Source organism: Panthera uncia, chromosome C2 (assembly GCF_023721935.1).
Source record: "Panthera uncia isolate 11264 chromosome C2, Puncia_PCG_1.0, whole genome shotgun sequence".
NCBI lineage: Eukaryota > Metazoa > Chordata > Mammalia > Carnivora > Felidae > Panthera > Panthera uncia.
This window is the reverse complement of record NC_064810.1, coordinates 80,112,338-80,130,945: the sequence shown is the minus strand read 5'-3', so window position 1 is coordinate 80,130,945 and position 18,608 is coordinate 80,112,338. Positions and strand designations below refer to the sequence as shown.

At 38.9% G+C, this 18,608-nt stretch overlaps 1 protein-coding gene across 4 annotated transcripts in view; it reads left to right on the top strand.

The window, feature by feature from the left end:
- The window catches only part of MAP3K13 (mitogen-activated protein kinase kinase kinase 13), a 172,800-nt gene that overhangs the window by 88,963 nt on the left and 65,229 nt on the right, over window positions 1–18,608 (top strand). The window lies entirely within an intron of this gene.

Sequence of the window (18,608 nt, the reverse complement as noted above, 5' to 3'; positions counted from 1 at the left end):
TTTATTATCCCACTGTACTTCGCACCTCTGTTATAAGCATTTATCATGGCCTGCCCTCATTTATGTTTGTGGCTATCTCCTCCACTGGACTTGAGTTCTGGAGAGCAAGGACCATTGTTGTTAATCATGAAATATCTGAGGATACCAAAAGATAAAGAGGATGCCATCTTTACACCTTTATACCCCCGCATAGCTTCTAAGAAGCATCGTACGCACCTGGCATGCAGCGGGCACTCAGGAAACATTTCTTGAATTGCAGTGCTAACTTCTTTCTTGTACTGGTGCAGTCATGCTTCTTATCCCTTGCAGATTTATGCAGAATCAGAATCATTTTCCCTGGGACCTAAACTCTCAGGGTCAATGCAAATATACTCCAATATTCATAGAAATAGGAGCTGCTCTGTAAGGCCTTAGGAACAGTGCTGCCCTAACATCAGACAGTCCTAATTCTTGACAGTCATAGCCCTCAGAAGTAGTGTTCTCTTCAGAAGTGCACTATTCAAAGTTTAAATGAAGGAATGAAACAATAAAGGTGTAAATAACAAATGGGAATATGGACTTGGCCTTAAATGATAAAAGTAGCTTATTACCTGTGTTCACTGTCATACCCATTAGCCGTCACTGATTTTTTGAAGAGACCCAGAAAGTGGCTCATGGAAGACAGAGGGATTTGAAGAAAGGAACACTCTTGGATTTAGGAAAGAGTAGGAGGAGATTATTTGTGTGTATGATGTGTGGTGTGGGGGAGGGTGAAGAGCTTTTTGGTAGATTCGGGAGGATCATGAAAGAGATAAAAGAAAATGATAAAATGACCCTTGAGAGATAATACTGGTCACCAAGCTAAGGGTAAAGTGAGTCCATAAAATGTATAACTGATATGAGTATAACAATGATGTGAAACCTTTCTCTTAATGTTTGTCTCAACAGTGTTTGCAGCCCTTTGTCCCAGTTTCAGTTTAGCTACTTCCTTATTCCATTTACAGCTGCCTTGCCTGATCGAATATGTGAAAGTGGAAACCATAGCTTGTTACCTTCTCACTGAAGTTCCCATGCTGTCACCTGTTCAGGATTTTATGCCTCAATTAGTGGCAGCATGTAGTCCTCCTCACTAGAAAACTCTTTGACCATCACACCCAGCCAGTCACTGTGTCCTGTCAATCCTATCTTCTAAATAACTCTCAGATTTTTCCCGGTCTCTCCATAGTAACCTTTCCCATACTTTAGCGTCCATCCATCCATTTTCTGCCGTTAAATAGCATCATCTTTCAATAATTTATTTATCTATTTCTCCTCTGATAGATTGTCAGCTCCTTCAGAGTAAGTCCACCACCTTGTTCATCTTTGCTTCCTCGTCATTGCTTGACACGGAGCCAGCACCGTAGGTGATTAACAAAGAATTTGTTGAATCATGAATGAGCTGAATAGAAAATATCTGATAAGCAGTCACCTTCCTCACAGAAATGAGAGTTTTTCCATGCAGTCTTGTGAGTTCAGTGGCAAATCTGATGCATGCCTTTCTCAGATGGCTGTGGTGAAAGCTGATGTGAGAATGGCTGGGAAAGTCCTTGAGTATCTTAGGAGATGTGATAGGTTTAAACTTTAGGTATTTAAGCAACATACCAAAAAACCATATTGTTTTAGCACTTCTAATTTGTATTCTCTTTCTTTTCTTTCTTTTTAAAATTTATTTATTTTGAGAGAGAGAGAGAGAGAGAGAGAGAGAGAGAGAGAGAACACGGGGGAGGGGCAGAGAGAGAGGGAGAGAGAGAGAATCCCAAACAGCTTCCCTGGTGACAGTGAGGAGCCCAATGCGGGGCTCAAACTCACAAACTATGAGATCATGCTCTTAGCAGAAATCACAAGTCTGGCACTCAACCAACTGAACCCCCCAGAAGCCCTTGGATTCTTTTTCTAAAAATGATCTCAGGTGCCCTTTAAGGCTTAGTGTAAGACCTCAAAAAGTATCTTGACTGTAAGTTTTTCTTTCCACTTGTAATTTTCTGATTATTTTTATAAACTGAATTCTCAGCGCTGTTTTCCTTCTTATTAGGATCATTTCTGCCTTTTGTTTTCTTACTTGCTCATATCATTTATGAAATTATCATATTTGGAGGAAATTGTCCAACGCAACAAATCCCTTAGCCTGAGATAAGAGGCAAAAGAGAAGTACCAGCTACTAGGGCACCTTGTTTGGGATGTAAAACTTTATACAGGCAGATGCATGCAAAATCATGAAGCTTTTTGCTAGGTTAACTTCTCAGAAGTTTTTTTTTTTTTTTTAAGATTTTATTTTTGGGAGGTTGGTGTGCCTGGGTAGCTCAGTCAGTTAAGCATCTGACTCTTGATTTCCGCTCAGGTCATGAGCTAATCGTTTTGAGATCCAGCCCTATGTTGGGCTCTGTGCTGAGTGTGGAGCCTGCTTAGGATTCTGTCTCTCTCCCTCCCTCTCTGCCCCTCCCCTGCTTGCATGTGTGCGTGCACTCTCTCTCTCAAATATTTTTTAAACTCTCTATATATTTTTATAAAAATATTTTTTATAAAATGTGTATATTATATATATATATATATATATATATATTTTTTTTTTTTAAGTAATCTCTACACCCAAACATGGGGCTCCAACTCACAACTCCAAGATCAAGAGTTGGAGTTCCATGTTCTACCAACAAGCCAGCCAGTCTCCCCTCTCAGTAGTTTTCACTCTATGGTAAATAATGTCACTTTTTTCTTTTCGAGACATATTTGGAAGTTCATTAAAGATAGGGGAAGCAGCTCTGAATCAATCGTTTGTCTTTTTCACTTGAGAATTTTTTTTGCCCAGAACTTCTCAAATCCTCGCTTTCCCTTTAATTGCCAGTATTTAAAGTATGAGAATTTTCCCTGTAATTTCCTGAATTCAGAAATTGGGTATGGGTGAAGGGGGGGGTGATGTCTGAGAGTTGCTTTTGAAAATCAGCCAGCTCTGTATCCTTTTGCTGCAGCAGTCCCTTGTCGACCTGGAGCCGCCCTTTTCTTTAGTGCCTTCTATGGATGGCTGCACCGATAGATGGATTCTCCTAGGGGAGCTTCATGGATCAGCCCTCCATCCATTACCATGTAGCAGGATTATAATTTATAGCCCCAGATGGTGACCCTCCCCCCTCCCCCTCCCCATTTACTTCAGTAAAGCAGCAGAGGTATTAACTATTCAATTGCTTCATTCTTTTTAAAATAATTGATGGTATTTGCAAAGGGCTTTGTATAAAAAAATACCTATAAAAACATTGAAAAAAATAAAGTTTCATCAGAGTGTAAAGAACGTTATACATTATAATGTTATAACCACATGGTCAGGCTTATTTTTCTTGGTCGAATTCTGTACGGAAATGAGGTTTGGAGACACTAATTCTGGTCACATTTCTGAATTTTCATTGGAGGATATCAGCTCTTTCTTCTTGGTTGATTGTTATGACTTATGGGTCTACCCTTTACACGTAAACCCAGAATATTAGCATTCCGGCAACTCAGTTTTTTTGAAAGCTTGAATGATAAATGATGATCAGGGAAGATTTCCTGAAGAAGATGTAGTCCATGACCTTCTGGTTTAAATCAGATTTTCTAAGTGCTTGGAAAATCTTGCTGTAAGCATTGCTCTTCTGGAATACCTTGTAGGGAGAGGCGTCCTGAAAACTGTCCCAGGAAAGATGCTGCTGTATTTGTTGTGAACATATTGTTGAGGCTATTTTATCTTCCTCATTTTGTGTGGATCAATGGAAAAAAGGCCTAACAGGTCTTAGTACGAGTAGCAACTGCTTCATCTGGACAATTGGTGTGTTTTTATCTTACTCAAATAATTAATTGTGTCTTTCTCTTTCATTTGATCCACAGAAAGCTCTGGTCCAAAATTGTACCTTCTTTAACAGTTTTTAGCATACAAATTACTTTGTCCACTGGTTTTACTTTGGCTTTTTTGTTTTTTGTTTTTTACCTTTCAGTCTTATTTTCCCTTCATCTATTTCCCTATTGTATTGCGTGCATTTTTGTCAACAGTCTCACGTCTTTTTTAGGACAAAGTCCATGTGTCCGTCTCCTTAATATGTATTCGTTCACTTGAGCCAGTTTAAGAAGTCATACTTATTATATTCGGTCTAAAATAACACCATAATATTATCACTTTTGAATTTTAGTATTTAGCTGTATATGGTTTTGAACTCTTGAGACCTTTAACAGCTCCACAACATGAACATGGACAGCATTTTATTGGACAGGATATAGAAGCCAGATGACGCCTGGAAGTCTTACTGTGTAATTTAATACTGGGTGCTGTGTTGTTTGGCTTCACTGGACTCTGAGTGTGCATATATAATTATGTGCGCATGTGTAAAAAGCCCAGCCCTGATAGGAAAGAGAAGGAGGAACATCATTAGCAGAGATTAGATTTGTCTCTCCAGCTGGGCAATGTGCCTCTGAATTCCAAGGGCTTTCCCCAGTGTAAATTATTAGACTGTACTCAGCTGCTATTCAATTCCCCTCTGGCTGAACTGCGTCTGCTAATGTTGTTAAGCTGTGACTCAGAAGGGAAAATGTTCTCAGGTACTTAGATATATCTTCTGCATGTAAAAAGAAAAAGCCTTCTTCTCATATTCACAGTACAGTAGTATATTGTCTTCTCAAATCCAAAACAGAAAGGCAAAATGAAAAAAAAAAAAAAGACAAACTGTGTGCCAAACATCAGCTACATATATAGTACATTGGAAACTGTTCGTAGAGCAAAATAATTCCTATGTAGCTTAAACAAACAGTAGTAATGTAATACAAAGAGTTTAATTCAAATCAGTTCAGAATATCTGATTCAGATGTTTAGATGTTCTGAAACTGGTGAAGTCTAAACAAATTAATCCCACTTAGCACTCTGAAGGGTCTTGTTTGAAGTTCTTCAGTGATGGTAGTATACGAACAATGTGACAACTTGCACTCGGATAATATAGCAGGAAGCCTAAGGCTCTATGTAATACACATATTAGTTTGGAAGAATTCACAACTACAGTAAATGATCTGTTTCAGTTTTTTCTGTTGACAGCTAACGCTATGTATATGATGTACTAATACACCTCAAAAAGACATGATGCCTTTTCTCAATGATTTTATTGCCTAGGACAACCAACTAATTGACAGAGATGAGCCTAATGGTCAGTTTATCCATTGAGGGTCAGGGAGAATAAATGAAATGCACAGATAATTCAGGAGCTGTAATTAATAAAAAATTAATTTATTTAAGTCATTAGCAGGTTTTTTTCTTACCAACCCTATTAACAAGTAACAAAATTGGCTGACCTAAGTCTTTTTTTCTTCTCCTCTTTCCTTTGGGGAAAGTGTCAACGTGCTGAGGAATAGGGCTAAGATATAAAGAACAAGGAAGTCGTGTAGCAGTGGGATCACCATTGATCAATTTTCCGGCATAGAACCTAGGTGCTTGGCCACCTTCATCAATATCAGCAGTAGTGGTAGTAGCTCTATTTACACTCTGCAGAAATAGTAGCCTAAATATTGCATCGATTTAAGATTAAGTCCTGGATGTGGTTGAGAACTTATTACCTTACCTCCTATTAGTGAAGACTTTATGAAGAGGTAAAATTTTAAACATAAAATATTAAAGAGAGGGGCCCTATGTGGCTCCGTTGGTTAAGCGCCCAACTTTGGCTCAGGTCATGATCTCACCGTCCGTGAGTTCCAGCCATGTCGGGCTCTGTGCTGACAGCTCAGATCCTGGAGCCTGCTTTGGATTCTGTGTCTCCTTTGCCCCTCCCCAACTTGCACTCTGTCTCTCTCTCAAAAATAAACATTAAAATATTTTTTAAAAATTGATTAAAGAGAGAGGGCCTATTTTCAGCGTACAGAAGAATGGCATTATAAGAATAGGTGAGGAAGCTAGTGCTTGTCTAAGACAGGCTCTCTGTAGTCACCATTGCCGGCAAAGGCTGAGAGGAAAGCAGACTGATGGGGTTAGGTTAAATTCTAAGGAGTAAATTGGTGGCAGAAGTTCACACTTGAATGTGAGAGCTGCTTTACACAACCCAGGCTGTGTAAACTAAGTGGATTATCATTAAAAGTTACAGTTGGCAATCAGACCAGCTTCATGGGTGTATAACCGTAGGGCCCCGCACATGGCTTAATGCTCTGCTATCTTTGTCTTGAAATTCTTTTTTTTTTTTTTTTTAATTTTTTTTTAACGTTTATTTATTTTTGAGACAGAGAGAGACAGAGCATGAACGGGGGAGGGGCAGAGAGAGAGGGAGACACAGAACTGGAAGCAGGCTCCAGGCTCTGAGCCATCAGCCCAGAGCCTGACGCGGGGCTCGAACTCACGGTCCGTGAGATCGTGACCTGAGCTGAAGTCGGACGCTCAACCGACTGAGCCACCCAGGCGCCCCTGTCTTGAAATTCTTAATAGTTCTTGAACAGAGCGTCTAGCATTTTCATTTGGCAGTGGTCCTGCAAATTTTGTAGCTGGTCCTGTTAACATATAAAATTGTCAGAAGCCCTTAGATGCTGTTCTTACTAGCAGTGCCTCTCAGTATGTTGAACGTTTCCTACGGCATGTTCCTTTTTGCTCAAAGGCCAGCATGTTTATTCCTTTCTGGCCACCATTAGATTTCTAGAAGTGGCTCTGAAGAATGGGTTTGTGTCAATGAATGTACTACAGGCAACTACCCCAGTTTTATGCCCCAAACAATACTATTTTGTTAATAAGGTATGTAAGCGTTATTTAGAGTAATAGCATGATTTCAGAAACTGCATATTTTGCTCATTCCAATTACTGTGGTCTTGAACAAACGTTTTTTTGATCATTGCATGAGTAATGAGTCGTGGTTTTTATGAAGCCAAGTTCATCTGATCAGAGAAAAGAGAGTTGTTAGCTCAGCATTCCAAACCTTCCATGATGCAACACCACCCTATAGTTATAGCTGTGCTGATCACTGCCCTCCATGCACCTTATGTTCCAACTATTCCAGACTGCTTGCTATTCCTGGAAAATGCCTTTTATTTTTTTGCCCTCCATTCTTTTTCTTTTAATTTTTTTTAGTTCAGTCTGTAAGTGCTGCTATTTGTTTGAATTGCTCACAGAATCCGTTCCACCCTCCATTCTCTTCTTTATGAAATTCTGTTCGATGGGAACGTATGTGTGCTCCAAACAGCTCCCCCATCCTCACCCCTTCTCTGCTGGTGTGACTCTTATTTCATGACCCCACTTTGTTGATGACATTTTTTCTTCCTCTATGGAGATTTCCCCTGATATTTTCAGTTAGTTATTGCACCCCCCAGTTTAGTTATTGCACTAAAACACAGTATGTTAGTTATTTCAGTTAGTTATTGCCATCTACTGTGCTGGGCATTTTACAGCCCTGTAGATTCTAGCTGAATCTCAGCTCTTAAAGTCTTACTTAGTTCCGCCCTGTACTGTAGTTACTTCTTTACTCGCCTATCTGAAACACTAGGTTGAATGCTCCTCGAGGGTAGGATGGTCTAATATATCTCTAGTCCATCATCCGTGGCATCATAATTGTCAGGCACACTCTCAGTGCATGGTTACTAAGTGAGTGTCTTTGTCTATTCAGGCTGCTGTAACAAAACACCACAGACTGGGTAGCTTATAAACAACAGAAATTTATTGCTCACAGCTCTAGAGGTTGGAAGTCAGATCAGAGTACTGGCATGGTTGGATGAGGGCCCTCTTCTGGGTCGCAGACTTCTTGCTGTGTTCTGCCATGGCAGAAGGGCAAGGGATCTCTCTGGAGCCTCTTTTATAAGGGCACTAATCCCATTCACAAGGACTCCACTCTCATGACCTCAGCATCTGCCAGAGGCCCCACCTACTAATACCATCACTTTTAGGGACTAGGATTTCAACATACAAACTTTGGGGAGACACAGATATTCTGATTATTGCAGCAAGGGTATTGGAAGGACTACTCTAGTTCCTTTACAGTGTTACTCGTGTGTTTAAAACACTTGGTTGTAATTCCCCGAAGTGAAACAGCCAGTTGACATCAGTGGATCTTGTGGGAAATAGTTTCAACTTTGAGAATCATTTGCAGAAGAGAGAAATAATAAAAGCAGGGCTGTCATTGGGAATGAGGCCTCCTAGAATTGTATAATGTAGGGATCACGGGTGAAAAAGCAGTGAGAGTCCAGTAGCAGAAAAGCAAAAAAAAGACTGGAGGGCCCCAGGGAAAATTACCGAAAACAGTTTGAAGTCAGAAAAACAGGAAGCCTAGGGTACCACTTGACTCTCAATTTAGTCATCCCTAGCCAGCAATTTCGTTCTCAACTTCTCTTTTTGTAGCACCTTCCCTTAATTAAATTATACTGCCATGTCAACAAGAAAGGTCTTGAAATAAAGCCAGTAACATGGCAGGCCTATTTAGGAGAATGCTAAATACATTTTTATTCTACCCCTTTGACTCTCAAACTAAACCCTAGCTATTGTGGAATTTGGCTTTTCTCTTGATTTTGCCTAGACTGGGAGTAAGGAAAGAGAGAAAAAGAGAATAAATCAGAATCAGAAGCTGAATCTACTGGGGTTAAAAAATAATCAGGCTCTTTGAGCTTCTCTGTGTGCACAACCAATCATGCCTTTAATTTTGTCCCACAGGATTAGACATATGTAGGCTGAAGGAAAAAGCCACTAATCCCCAAACCTGGATTGTCCAAGGCATTGTAAGTGGCTTAATTTCTAAGTTATGTATAATTAGTGGAACATCCTAGCCCTATTGTTATTTCTATGATTATGAGAAGAAGGCCATTGAGTCTACTAGGTATAAGGGCTTTGTGGTTCCTCAAAGGTACTTAATTTAATGATTTATTTTCATATTTAAATTTTTGGTGCTCAATTCATTTTAGTCTAGTAAGATTGAAAGGATGCTTCATTGCAAAAATCCATTCTCACCGATGAATCTACTTTCATTATGCTGGGCAAGTGAAAAAGGGCTCTGTGGAAAAATCTTGCAATGGAAGTTGGAAATTATAGAGTAGGGAGGGTGGGATCACCCCAGAAGAGATGTGGGGTATGTTCCAGAATTTATTCAGTAAAATAAAATTTAAAAATTCATACTGAGGAGCACCTGGGTGGCTCAGTTGTTAAGCATCTGACTTCAGCTCAGGTCATAATCTCACAGTTCGTGAGTTCGAGTCCCACATTGGGTAAGCATGAGCCCCACTTTGGGTGAGTTCCATTTCTCTCCCTCTCTCTCTCTTTCTCTGCCTCTCCCCAGACTCTTTTTCTCTCTCTCTGCCCCTTGCTCACTTGTGCCCTCTCTCTCTTTCTCAAAAAAAAAAAAAAAATCATACTGAGGGGCACCTGGGTGGCTCCATCAATTGAGTGTTGGACTCTTGAATTTGGCTCAGGTCATGAACCCAGGGTTCTGGGATAGAGCCCTGCTTTGGGCTCCACACTGAGTGTGGAATCTGCTTAAGATTTTCTCTCTCTCTTCCTCTGCGCCTCTCCCCTGCTCATGTGCGCTCTCTCTCTCTCTCTCTCTCTCTCTCTCTCTCTCTCTCTCAAATAAAAATTAAAAAAAAAAATTCATTCTGAAAGCAAGCCTGGAAAGGAAAGAAAATAATAAAAGGATGATAGAAACCCTAGATTTTATGCGAAGGACACTTTGATTTGCCTCAGTAAGGGAGGGAAAAGATTCATGGGCTGATTATGTGTCTGTCTCTGAACCCTCAGGATATAACCAGTGTCTCCTTCCTTAACCATTTTCTGCCACCAGATCCTGGATCTTTACCATAACCTTTAACTCAACACCGACTCTGAGCTGGAAAACTCTAGGGGTGGTTTTTAGATTTTACAGACATGTAAGCTTGATAGGCTAAATTCTTATCTCCTTTTATTCTCTAGACTCATGCTTATTCACTTTCATTTAGAAACACCTTGAGGCACCCCTATCTCAAAGGATGCTAAAGGGTTCTAATTAAAAATTAATTCTAACATATACACACGTGGAAAGTTGTAAAGCAATATGAATGCTACAATTCACATACCAAAATGAACTTTTTCTGTATCAAAAGCATTCTGGTAAAAGTGTCAGGAAAAGCAGTGTATTTAGAACACTGATGGTTTCCAATGAGCCTTTTGGAAGGCTATCGATGTGTTCTGGTGGTTCTGCCATTGCTCAGGGAAGCTCAGGGACCTTGCTTTCAGAATGCCTTTTGAAGATCTCAGTTCTTGAGTTAGGGAGGAAAACACCCAAGTCGGTCCCCCTCCCCTGCCCTTGTTAATAACCATTGTTGTATTTTCTGTCCGTGTGGTTTTGTCTGTGCTATAAATGAATTTCATAAGTGAAATCATAGTATGTAGCCTTTTGTGTTTGGCTTTTTTTTTTTTCTTAGCATAGTGCTTTTGAGATTCACCCACTTTATTGCCTGCTGGGTTTTTTTGTTTTTTGGGGTTTTTTTGTTTTTTTGTTTTTTGCCTTACTTTCATGTTAGTGTGGTTTGGTGTGGGGATGGGGAGAACTAGAGATTGTATTCAATTTACCAGGTTTAGCTAGGATTCTTATTTAATGATTTTTTAAAAATCAGAGAGTGTGAGTATAGAATGAAATGTTCCTATTTTCCCATTGAAATTAAACGTATCTTGGTGAGAAATGCCAAGATGACAGAAAGAAACCATTTAAAGACTTCAGAGTCTTTATAGTAAGCACTCAATAAAATGTCTGTTTTGTTTTTGAGTTATAATTGACATATTACATTTTATTAGTTTCAGATATATGATATCATGATTAGGTATCTGTATATATGGTGAAATGATCATCACAATAAATAACATTTATTTTAATGCATCATTCTAAAATTTTTTATCTTGTGATGCGAACTTTTAACATTTACTCTTTTAGCAACTTTCATATATGCAAAATGGTATTATTAACTGTAGTCACCATGCTGTACATTACATCCCCATGACTTATTTATTTTATAACTGAAAGTTTGTGCCTTTTGACCCCCTTCACCTATTTTGCCCACACTACCGCCTACCTCTGGCAACCACCAGTCTATTCTCTGTACCTAAGAGCTTGGGTTTTTTTGTCTTATTTTTTAGATATCATGTCTAAGTGAGGTCATATATGGTATGTCTTTCTCTGTTGACTTCTTTCACTCAGCATAATGCCCTCAGGGTCCAACCATGTTGTTGCAAATGGCAAGAGTTCATTCTTTTTTATGGCTGAATATTCGAGTGTATGTGTGTGTGTGTGTGTGTGTGTGTACACATCACATTTTCTTTATCCATTCATCCACTGATAGACACTTAGATTGCTTCCATGTCTTGACTATTGTAAATTTAAAAACACACCTGCTAGTTTGATTTGCATCTACAACAACCCTAAAAGAGAAGTTTATTAATGCCAATGAACAAATGAGGTATTTCTATAACTTGTTTAAAAAATATATGGCAGAGCTAGGATTCAAATAAGATCTTCCAACTTGAAACTCCACGTTCTTTCCTATTACAACACATCATAAGCATAATGTAATTGACATGGGGAAAGCAACTGTTTATAATATATTGGTCTTTATTATGCTCTAATTCATTACAGTTCTGAGAGGAACTTTGTAGTAATGGCAAGTTATTCACTGATGAGATGTACGCAGTGTATGTTCATGACCCACTAACATGTTGGTCATCGTCAGAAAGGGTCTAGCAATGAAATAAAAAACAATATGTTCTCCTTAATCCACAACCATGGGAGCAGTTACATTTGGAGCATAATTCTGGGTGGTAATCTTGGGGAAAGATGGTGTGAAGTTGAAGATGGATCAGAATCAGTTAAAATGAATCAAGGGGTATGTGTGTCCTGCCTTAGGAATGTAGGCTGGAACTTATAAGACTCATCAGTATAAATGAACACAGGTTGATATTTACAAACTCATGGTGCATAAATTCTGAATTATAGACGTCCATCACCTTAAGCATGAAAGCATTTTGGAACAAAATTTTTAAAGTGTTACTTTTAAATTTTGAAGGCATTTTTACCTCAATTCATTAATTCATAAGAACTTTATTAATGTCGGGTTGCATGCTAGGTGTTGGGGAAAACGGTTATAAGATAGCCCCTACACTCAGCAAGCTTCTCTTCTAGAGAAAGAAACATACGTATTTAAGAGGTCATTTATAATATTGTTAGTGATAAGATAAAGGTTTTAAAGTTTAATAAAAAACAAGCTTAACACATGAATAAGATTTTTTAATGGATTATGAAGGGAAGCAGATGATGATTATGTTGTATCTATTCCTTTTGGAAGTAGTAGTCACAAAAGAATAATTACAGCCCCTTCAAAGCTATTGTCACAGACAACCTTTTAGGCCAAAAGGGCCACTGGCATTTTGCACGTTCTCTGGGTAGAGTTGTTTCTTCTTGTCCTCACTTTACAAGGTGTTGTGGCTATAGATCATGCTATATTTTAAGAACAGCTAAACATGCCAGTAGTTACTGAGAACCAGAAAAGGGGGAGGATGCTTTCACATAGCCAGAATAGACATCATAAAGTCCATGTACCAACCCTTATAGTTTACTTATAAGAAGATTCTTCAAGCCTTCGTATAAAACCCAATTGCTAACGGTGCCTGGGTGGCTCAGTGGGTTAAGCCACTGACTCTTGATATTGGTTCAGTTGTGAGGCTCGGGTCGTGATCTCGCAATGTGGAATCCAGCCCCATGTCAGGCTCCATGCTGAATGTGGAACCTGCTTGGGATTCTCTCTCTCCTTCTCTCTTGGCCCCTCCCCTGCTCACTCTCTCTCGGGTGTGCTCTCTCTCTCTCTCAAACTAAATAAATAACGTTAAAAAAATTGCTATTATTATGCACATATTTTTAACAAGTTTGGTTATCTGGTTTTAAGCCCAGGACAAATTATAAGGATATACTAACTACTCAGGCTGATTTACCAAGAGCTATGAAAAGCGATGGCTCCTGAGTTGACTAGTGGCTTCAAACCAGACACTGAAACAGAAGAAAACTCAAATTAATGAAACAAGTACAATAATAAAGCAATCATTAGGATTTCAAAAGGATTTTCCATTTTGTAAATAGATTTACCGGTATTATTTCAATGTTTATTTATTTTTGAGAGAGAGAGAGACAGAATGCGAGTGGGTTAGGGGCAGAGAGAGAGGGAGACACGGAATCTGAAGCAGGCTCCAGGCTCCGAGCTGTCAGCACAGATCCCGACACAGGGCTCAAACTCACAAGCCATGAGATCATGACCTCAGCCGAAGCTGGACGTTTAACCGACTGAGCCACCCAGGCGCCCCATTACCAGTATTATTTCAAATAGTAACTTGTATTGGGAATTTTTTAATGTTTTCTTTTTTAAAAAAATGATTTATGCACCACTTTTTAGAGACAGATATTTTTAAAACATGCACTTGTAATGAGTTCAGATTATAATTTCTGAAAGGAGACGGTGAAATACATCTTTAAATTCCATCCTATGTAATATTAATCTTTGTATTGAGGGACTACATCCTGGTTTCTGTCACAGTTATTATTTGACATTTATTTTTCTTTCCATTAGAACTGTCTTATTCATTTATTATTTTTTAACACTTAGAATAAATATTTAATATTTATTGATGTTCTTCTTTGTCATCCTCACCTTGAACAGATGGGACTTATCAAGGATCCTTTAGTAGTCTGCAAATTTCAGCTATATATTGGGAATAGAAATGGAAACTACCCCAATGAATAATTAAGTAACAGATTTAGATTACTCTCTAGCATAAAGTCAAATTCACGTTCCAAAACAATGACATGGGACAGGTGAAAATGATTGATCTTTGCCAATTTCAAATTTCTATTCTTGGTAAAGCCCAAAATGTTCTATCATACATTTTGAAGGGTATCATCTGGATTGAATCATTATCTTAAAAAATTAAAACTTAGGACTGCTTCTGTGAGCAAAAACAGTATTAAGTGAGGAGAACAGAACAATGTTAAAAGTCTAATGCAATAGGATTTTATTGTGATTTTAATTACTTCTCAGTTAGAATTGGACCTTGGATCCAGAGTCTAGAGTTCTTTGCTCCTCTTGGAATTTTTATCCTGGTTATCTGTAATGCAGTCATCTCTGAGAAGTGACAAGAGCTGTTGGTGATTTAGTAGCAACTTCTGGTTGTGTTCACTCTTCCCTCCATTAGCCTTTTCCTACTTCTCTGCCTTTTACCTTCACTCGTCCTGTGATTAGAGAGTTCAAAGAAGGGTAACTATGAAAATAGCAATGACACAATTTCAACTCTGAATTCTCCACAAATGACTGTTGAAACTGCTTAGGTACTTGAAAATTATTCCTTTGTGGCACAAAAACAGACACATAGGCCAATGGAATAGAATTGAAACCCCAGAACTAGACCCACAAACATATGGCCAACTAATCTTTGACAAATCAGGAAAGAACATCCAATGGAAAAAAGACAGTCTCTTTAACAAATGGTGCTGGGAGAACTGGACAGCAACATGCAGAAGGTTGAAACTAGACCACTTTCTCACACCATTCACAAAAATAAACTCAAAATGGATAAAGGACCTGAATGTGAGACAGGAAACCATCAAAACCCTAGAGGAGAAAGCAGGAAAAGACCTCTCTGACCTCAGCCGTAGCAATCTCTTACTCGACACATCCCCAAAGGCAAGGGAATTAAAAGCAAAAATGAATTACTGGGACCTTATGAAGATAAAAAGCTTCTGCACAGCAAAGGAAACAACCAACAAAACTAAAAGGCAACCAACGGAATGGGAAAAGATATTTGCAAATGACATATCAGACAAAGGGCTAGTATCCAAAATCTATAAAGAGCTCACCAAACTCCACACCCAAAAAACAAATAACCCAGTGAAGAAATTGGCAGAAAACATGAATAGACACTTCTCTAAAGAAGACATCCGGATGGCCAACAGGCACATGAAAAGATGCTCAACGTTGCTCCTTATCAGGGAAATACAAATCAAAACCACACTCAGATATCACCTCACGCCAGTCAGAGTGGCCAAAATGAACAAATCAGGAGACTATAGATGCTGGAGAGGATGTGGAGAAACGGGAACCCTCTTGCACTGTTGGTGGGAATGCAAATTGGTGCAGCCACTCTGGAAAACAGTGTGAAGGTTCCTCAGAAAATTAAAAATAGACCTACCCTATGACCCAGCAATAGCACTGCTAGGAATTTACCCAAGGGATACAGGAGTACTGATGCATAGGGGCACTTGTGCCCCAATGTTTATAGCAGCACTCTCAACAATAGCCAAATTATGGAAAGAGTCTAAATGTCCATCAACTGATGAATGGATAAAGAAATTGTGGTTTATATACACAATGGAGTACTACAGGGCGATGAGAAAGAACGAAATATGGCCCTTTGTAACAACGTGGATGGAACTGGAGAGTGCGATGCTAAGTGAAATAAGCCATACAGAGAAAGACAGATACCATATGTTTTCACTCTTATGTGGATCCTAAGAAACTTAACAGAAACCCATGGGGGAGGGGAAGGGGGAAAAAAAAAAGAGGTTAGAGTGGGAGAGAGCCAAAGCATAAGAGACTCTTAAAAACTGAGAACAAACTGAGGGTTGATGGGGGAGTGGGAGGGAGGGGAGGGTGGGTGATGGGTATTGAGGAGGGCACCTTTTGGGATGAGCACTGGGTGTTGTATGGAAACCAATTTGACAATAAATTTCATATATTGAAAAAAAAAGAAAGTACCCATTACTAGTAAGCATGTTAGGAAATGGGCAGTCTTACACATTGCTGGCTGGATATTCGGTTGTTACCATTTTTGAAAGTTATTGTGCAATATAAAAAAATATATACATATGCTTTGACTTAACCATCCAATTTCAGAGGATCTCTGAAAAGCAAACATCAGGAGGTAGAGATCAGATGCATGTTATAGCTCATTTGCCTCAGTGTCTTCCAGTGCTCTAAACTGGAAACCAAATCAGTTTCTGCCATCAGGGAGAGATTAGTTATGCCACATCCATACTAGAGAAGACTGTGCAGCTATTTAAAAAAATATATTTTATTGCTATCTGCCAACTTGGAGAGGTGTCCATGATGCAGTGATAAGCAAGAAGGCCAAGTTGCAGAATGATATGTACAATACACTTCATTTTCAAAAGATGAGATTTTGCATATGTCTGTATGTGAGTGTGCATGTCTGGATGGGTATAGAGAAGGTACTGGAAGGATATTGAATGTTAATATTACCTTGGAATAAAAGGGACTCTGGGTGGAAAAAAAAATATTCCTTTGGCTCCTTTCATTATTTTGGACACCTCGTTATGGTCTCCTGGAAAATCTTTTTTAAAAAAAATCTCAGATTTAATCCTGGCAAACCATCACTGGGATGAGATGTATTTAAAGCATTTAATTCACAGGCATTACTAAAATATGAGAGCAAACCTGTTATTTTAAAAGAAGTAATCGTGGGGCGCCTGGGTGGCTCAGTCGGTTAAGTGGCCGACTTCGGCTCAGGGCATGATCTCGAGGTCCGTGGGTTCGAGCCCCGCGTCGGGCTCTGTGCTGATGGCTCAGAGCCTGGAGCCTGCTTCAGATTCTGTGTCTCCCTCTCTCTCTCTCTGACCCTCCCCCGTTCATGCTGTGTCTCTCTCTGTCTCAAAAATAAATAAACGTTAAAAAAAAATAAAAAAAAAATAAAAGAAGTAATCGAGTTCTATGCATTTAGCAAAGCCTCATGTACAAAGGGAAGCCACAATACTTATTAATTCTCACAACAAACAAATCTATTCAGGTGAATAAAACACACAGGGCACAGCTGTACAAAGAACCTTCTGTGGTGACAGAAATGTTCTATTTTGCACTGTCCGGTATGGTTGCCGCTAGCCACATGTGGCTCCTGAGTACTTGAAATGGACCTGAGCAACTTAGGAACCGAATTTTAATTTAATTTTAATGGATTTTAAGTTAAATAACCACATGTAACTGGAAGCTACAGTATTAGACAGCGCAGGCATAGAGGTTTAGTGTTAAAATATAATGGAGTCAACCCTACAGAAGATGGGCATATTTTAGAATTCTCCACTTATCTTTATTTGTTACCAGGAAGTTTTAGCTTTATCCTAAATGTAGAACCTCAGCCTGAAGCAAAACGTGAGTCAAGCCCATATTTTTCTGACTTAGACATTTCTTAATTAAATAGAAGCCCATTAGAATATTGACAGTAGAGTGTTGTGAGTGGGGCCTGGGCTTGGACTAAAAGCTCAGGCCCAGGCTTTGGGACTGGAACTGGAGCTGGGTTCACCTCCTGTCTTTACCACTTAGTAGTTGTAGTGAATTATTTGAACTCTCAGTGCATCACTTTCTTATCAGTTCTTATCAGGTTAGTAATAATGCTGTTCTCAAAGGGTTGATGTGAGGATTAAAAAAGTTAATACAGGTGACATGGGCAGAAGAATGAGTGGCAACAAACGTTAGCTATTGATTTTAATATATTGTTTTTCATATTGCTCTCTCTGTGTGAATGTGTGTGTTGGTGTGTATGTAAAGTTCTCCCATCCAAAAAGTAAACTGCATCATATTATATCAGGTTCTGAACTAAATTTTGAAGCTAGAAGGAAGGGAAAGAGGAGGGATGAGGTACAGATATAAATGATACTTGCATTCTCCTAGTGAATTGACAAACTAATGAGAATGAGTTACTTCTGTTGAAAAATGGGAGTCATGACCTAACGTTTGCTCCCCGCAATTCTAACAATCTATGGTTCTATCATTCCTAAGTGATGCAGGGAAGGCAGAAGGACCCCTGTTGACTTCTTGTTTGCCAAGTACATGTAGGACTTGCCCAGGAGCAGTATGCAGGACCTAGTGCTTTGTGGGAAATTCCAAATATACCCTTGGAAGTCTTTTACTGATGCTCTCCAATAGCTCTGTTATACCAAGCTGGCAATGTATTATTTGGTTTAATGTTATATAGCATAAAACAAGTATTGAATGCATTATATTCGTATCTCTACTTCTGTTATATTTTACTATCCAACTAAATAGTCCAAATAATGACAGTAAATTTAATGGGAAAATAGAACTTTAATAATACAATTTTATTAAAAAATATTTTCTCTTCTCTCTCACTTGCTGAGAGTCATAAACAGTAGCTCCCGACTGCAGAGCCAATGAGTTCTTACCAAGCAGTACACTATCCCTCACCTCCCTATGGTTGGCATATATTTTAATAGGAACAACTAGCATCAGAATACTACTTCATAGCTTAAAAAGCTCTTTCATGCCTATTATCTCATTTAATACTCACATAAGTCCTATGAAGATGCCCATTTTTCAGAACCCATGTGTAGTAGACGGCCTCCGCTATAAGTATTTAATCACAGTATCTATATATCATTTAGTTTTTATTGATGAAATACTTTTTTTTGGAACATATTACATAGTATTGAGACTCATGGATAGAATTTTGCATGTTTAGAAGGGAAAATACCCCCCAAACTTCAGCCCAGGCGGAAGGAATAGTTGTCCAACAGACACCCAACTGCTGTAGAGCCCATGACTGATACCAGAGTTCAAATTTTCTCACCAAACCAAAAAATTCAGAAGCCAGATGTAGA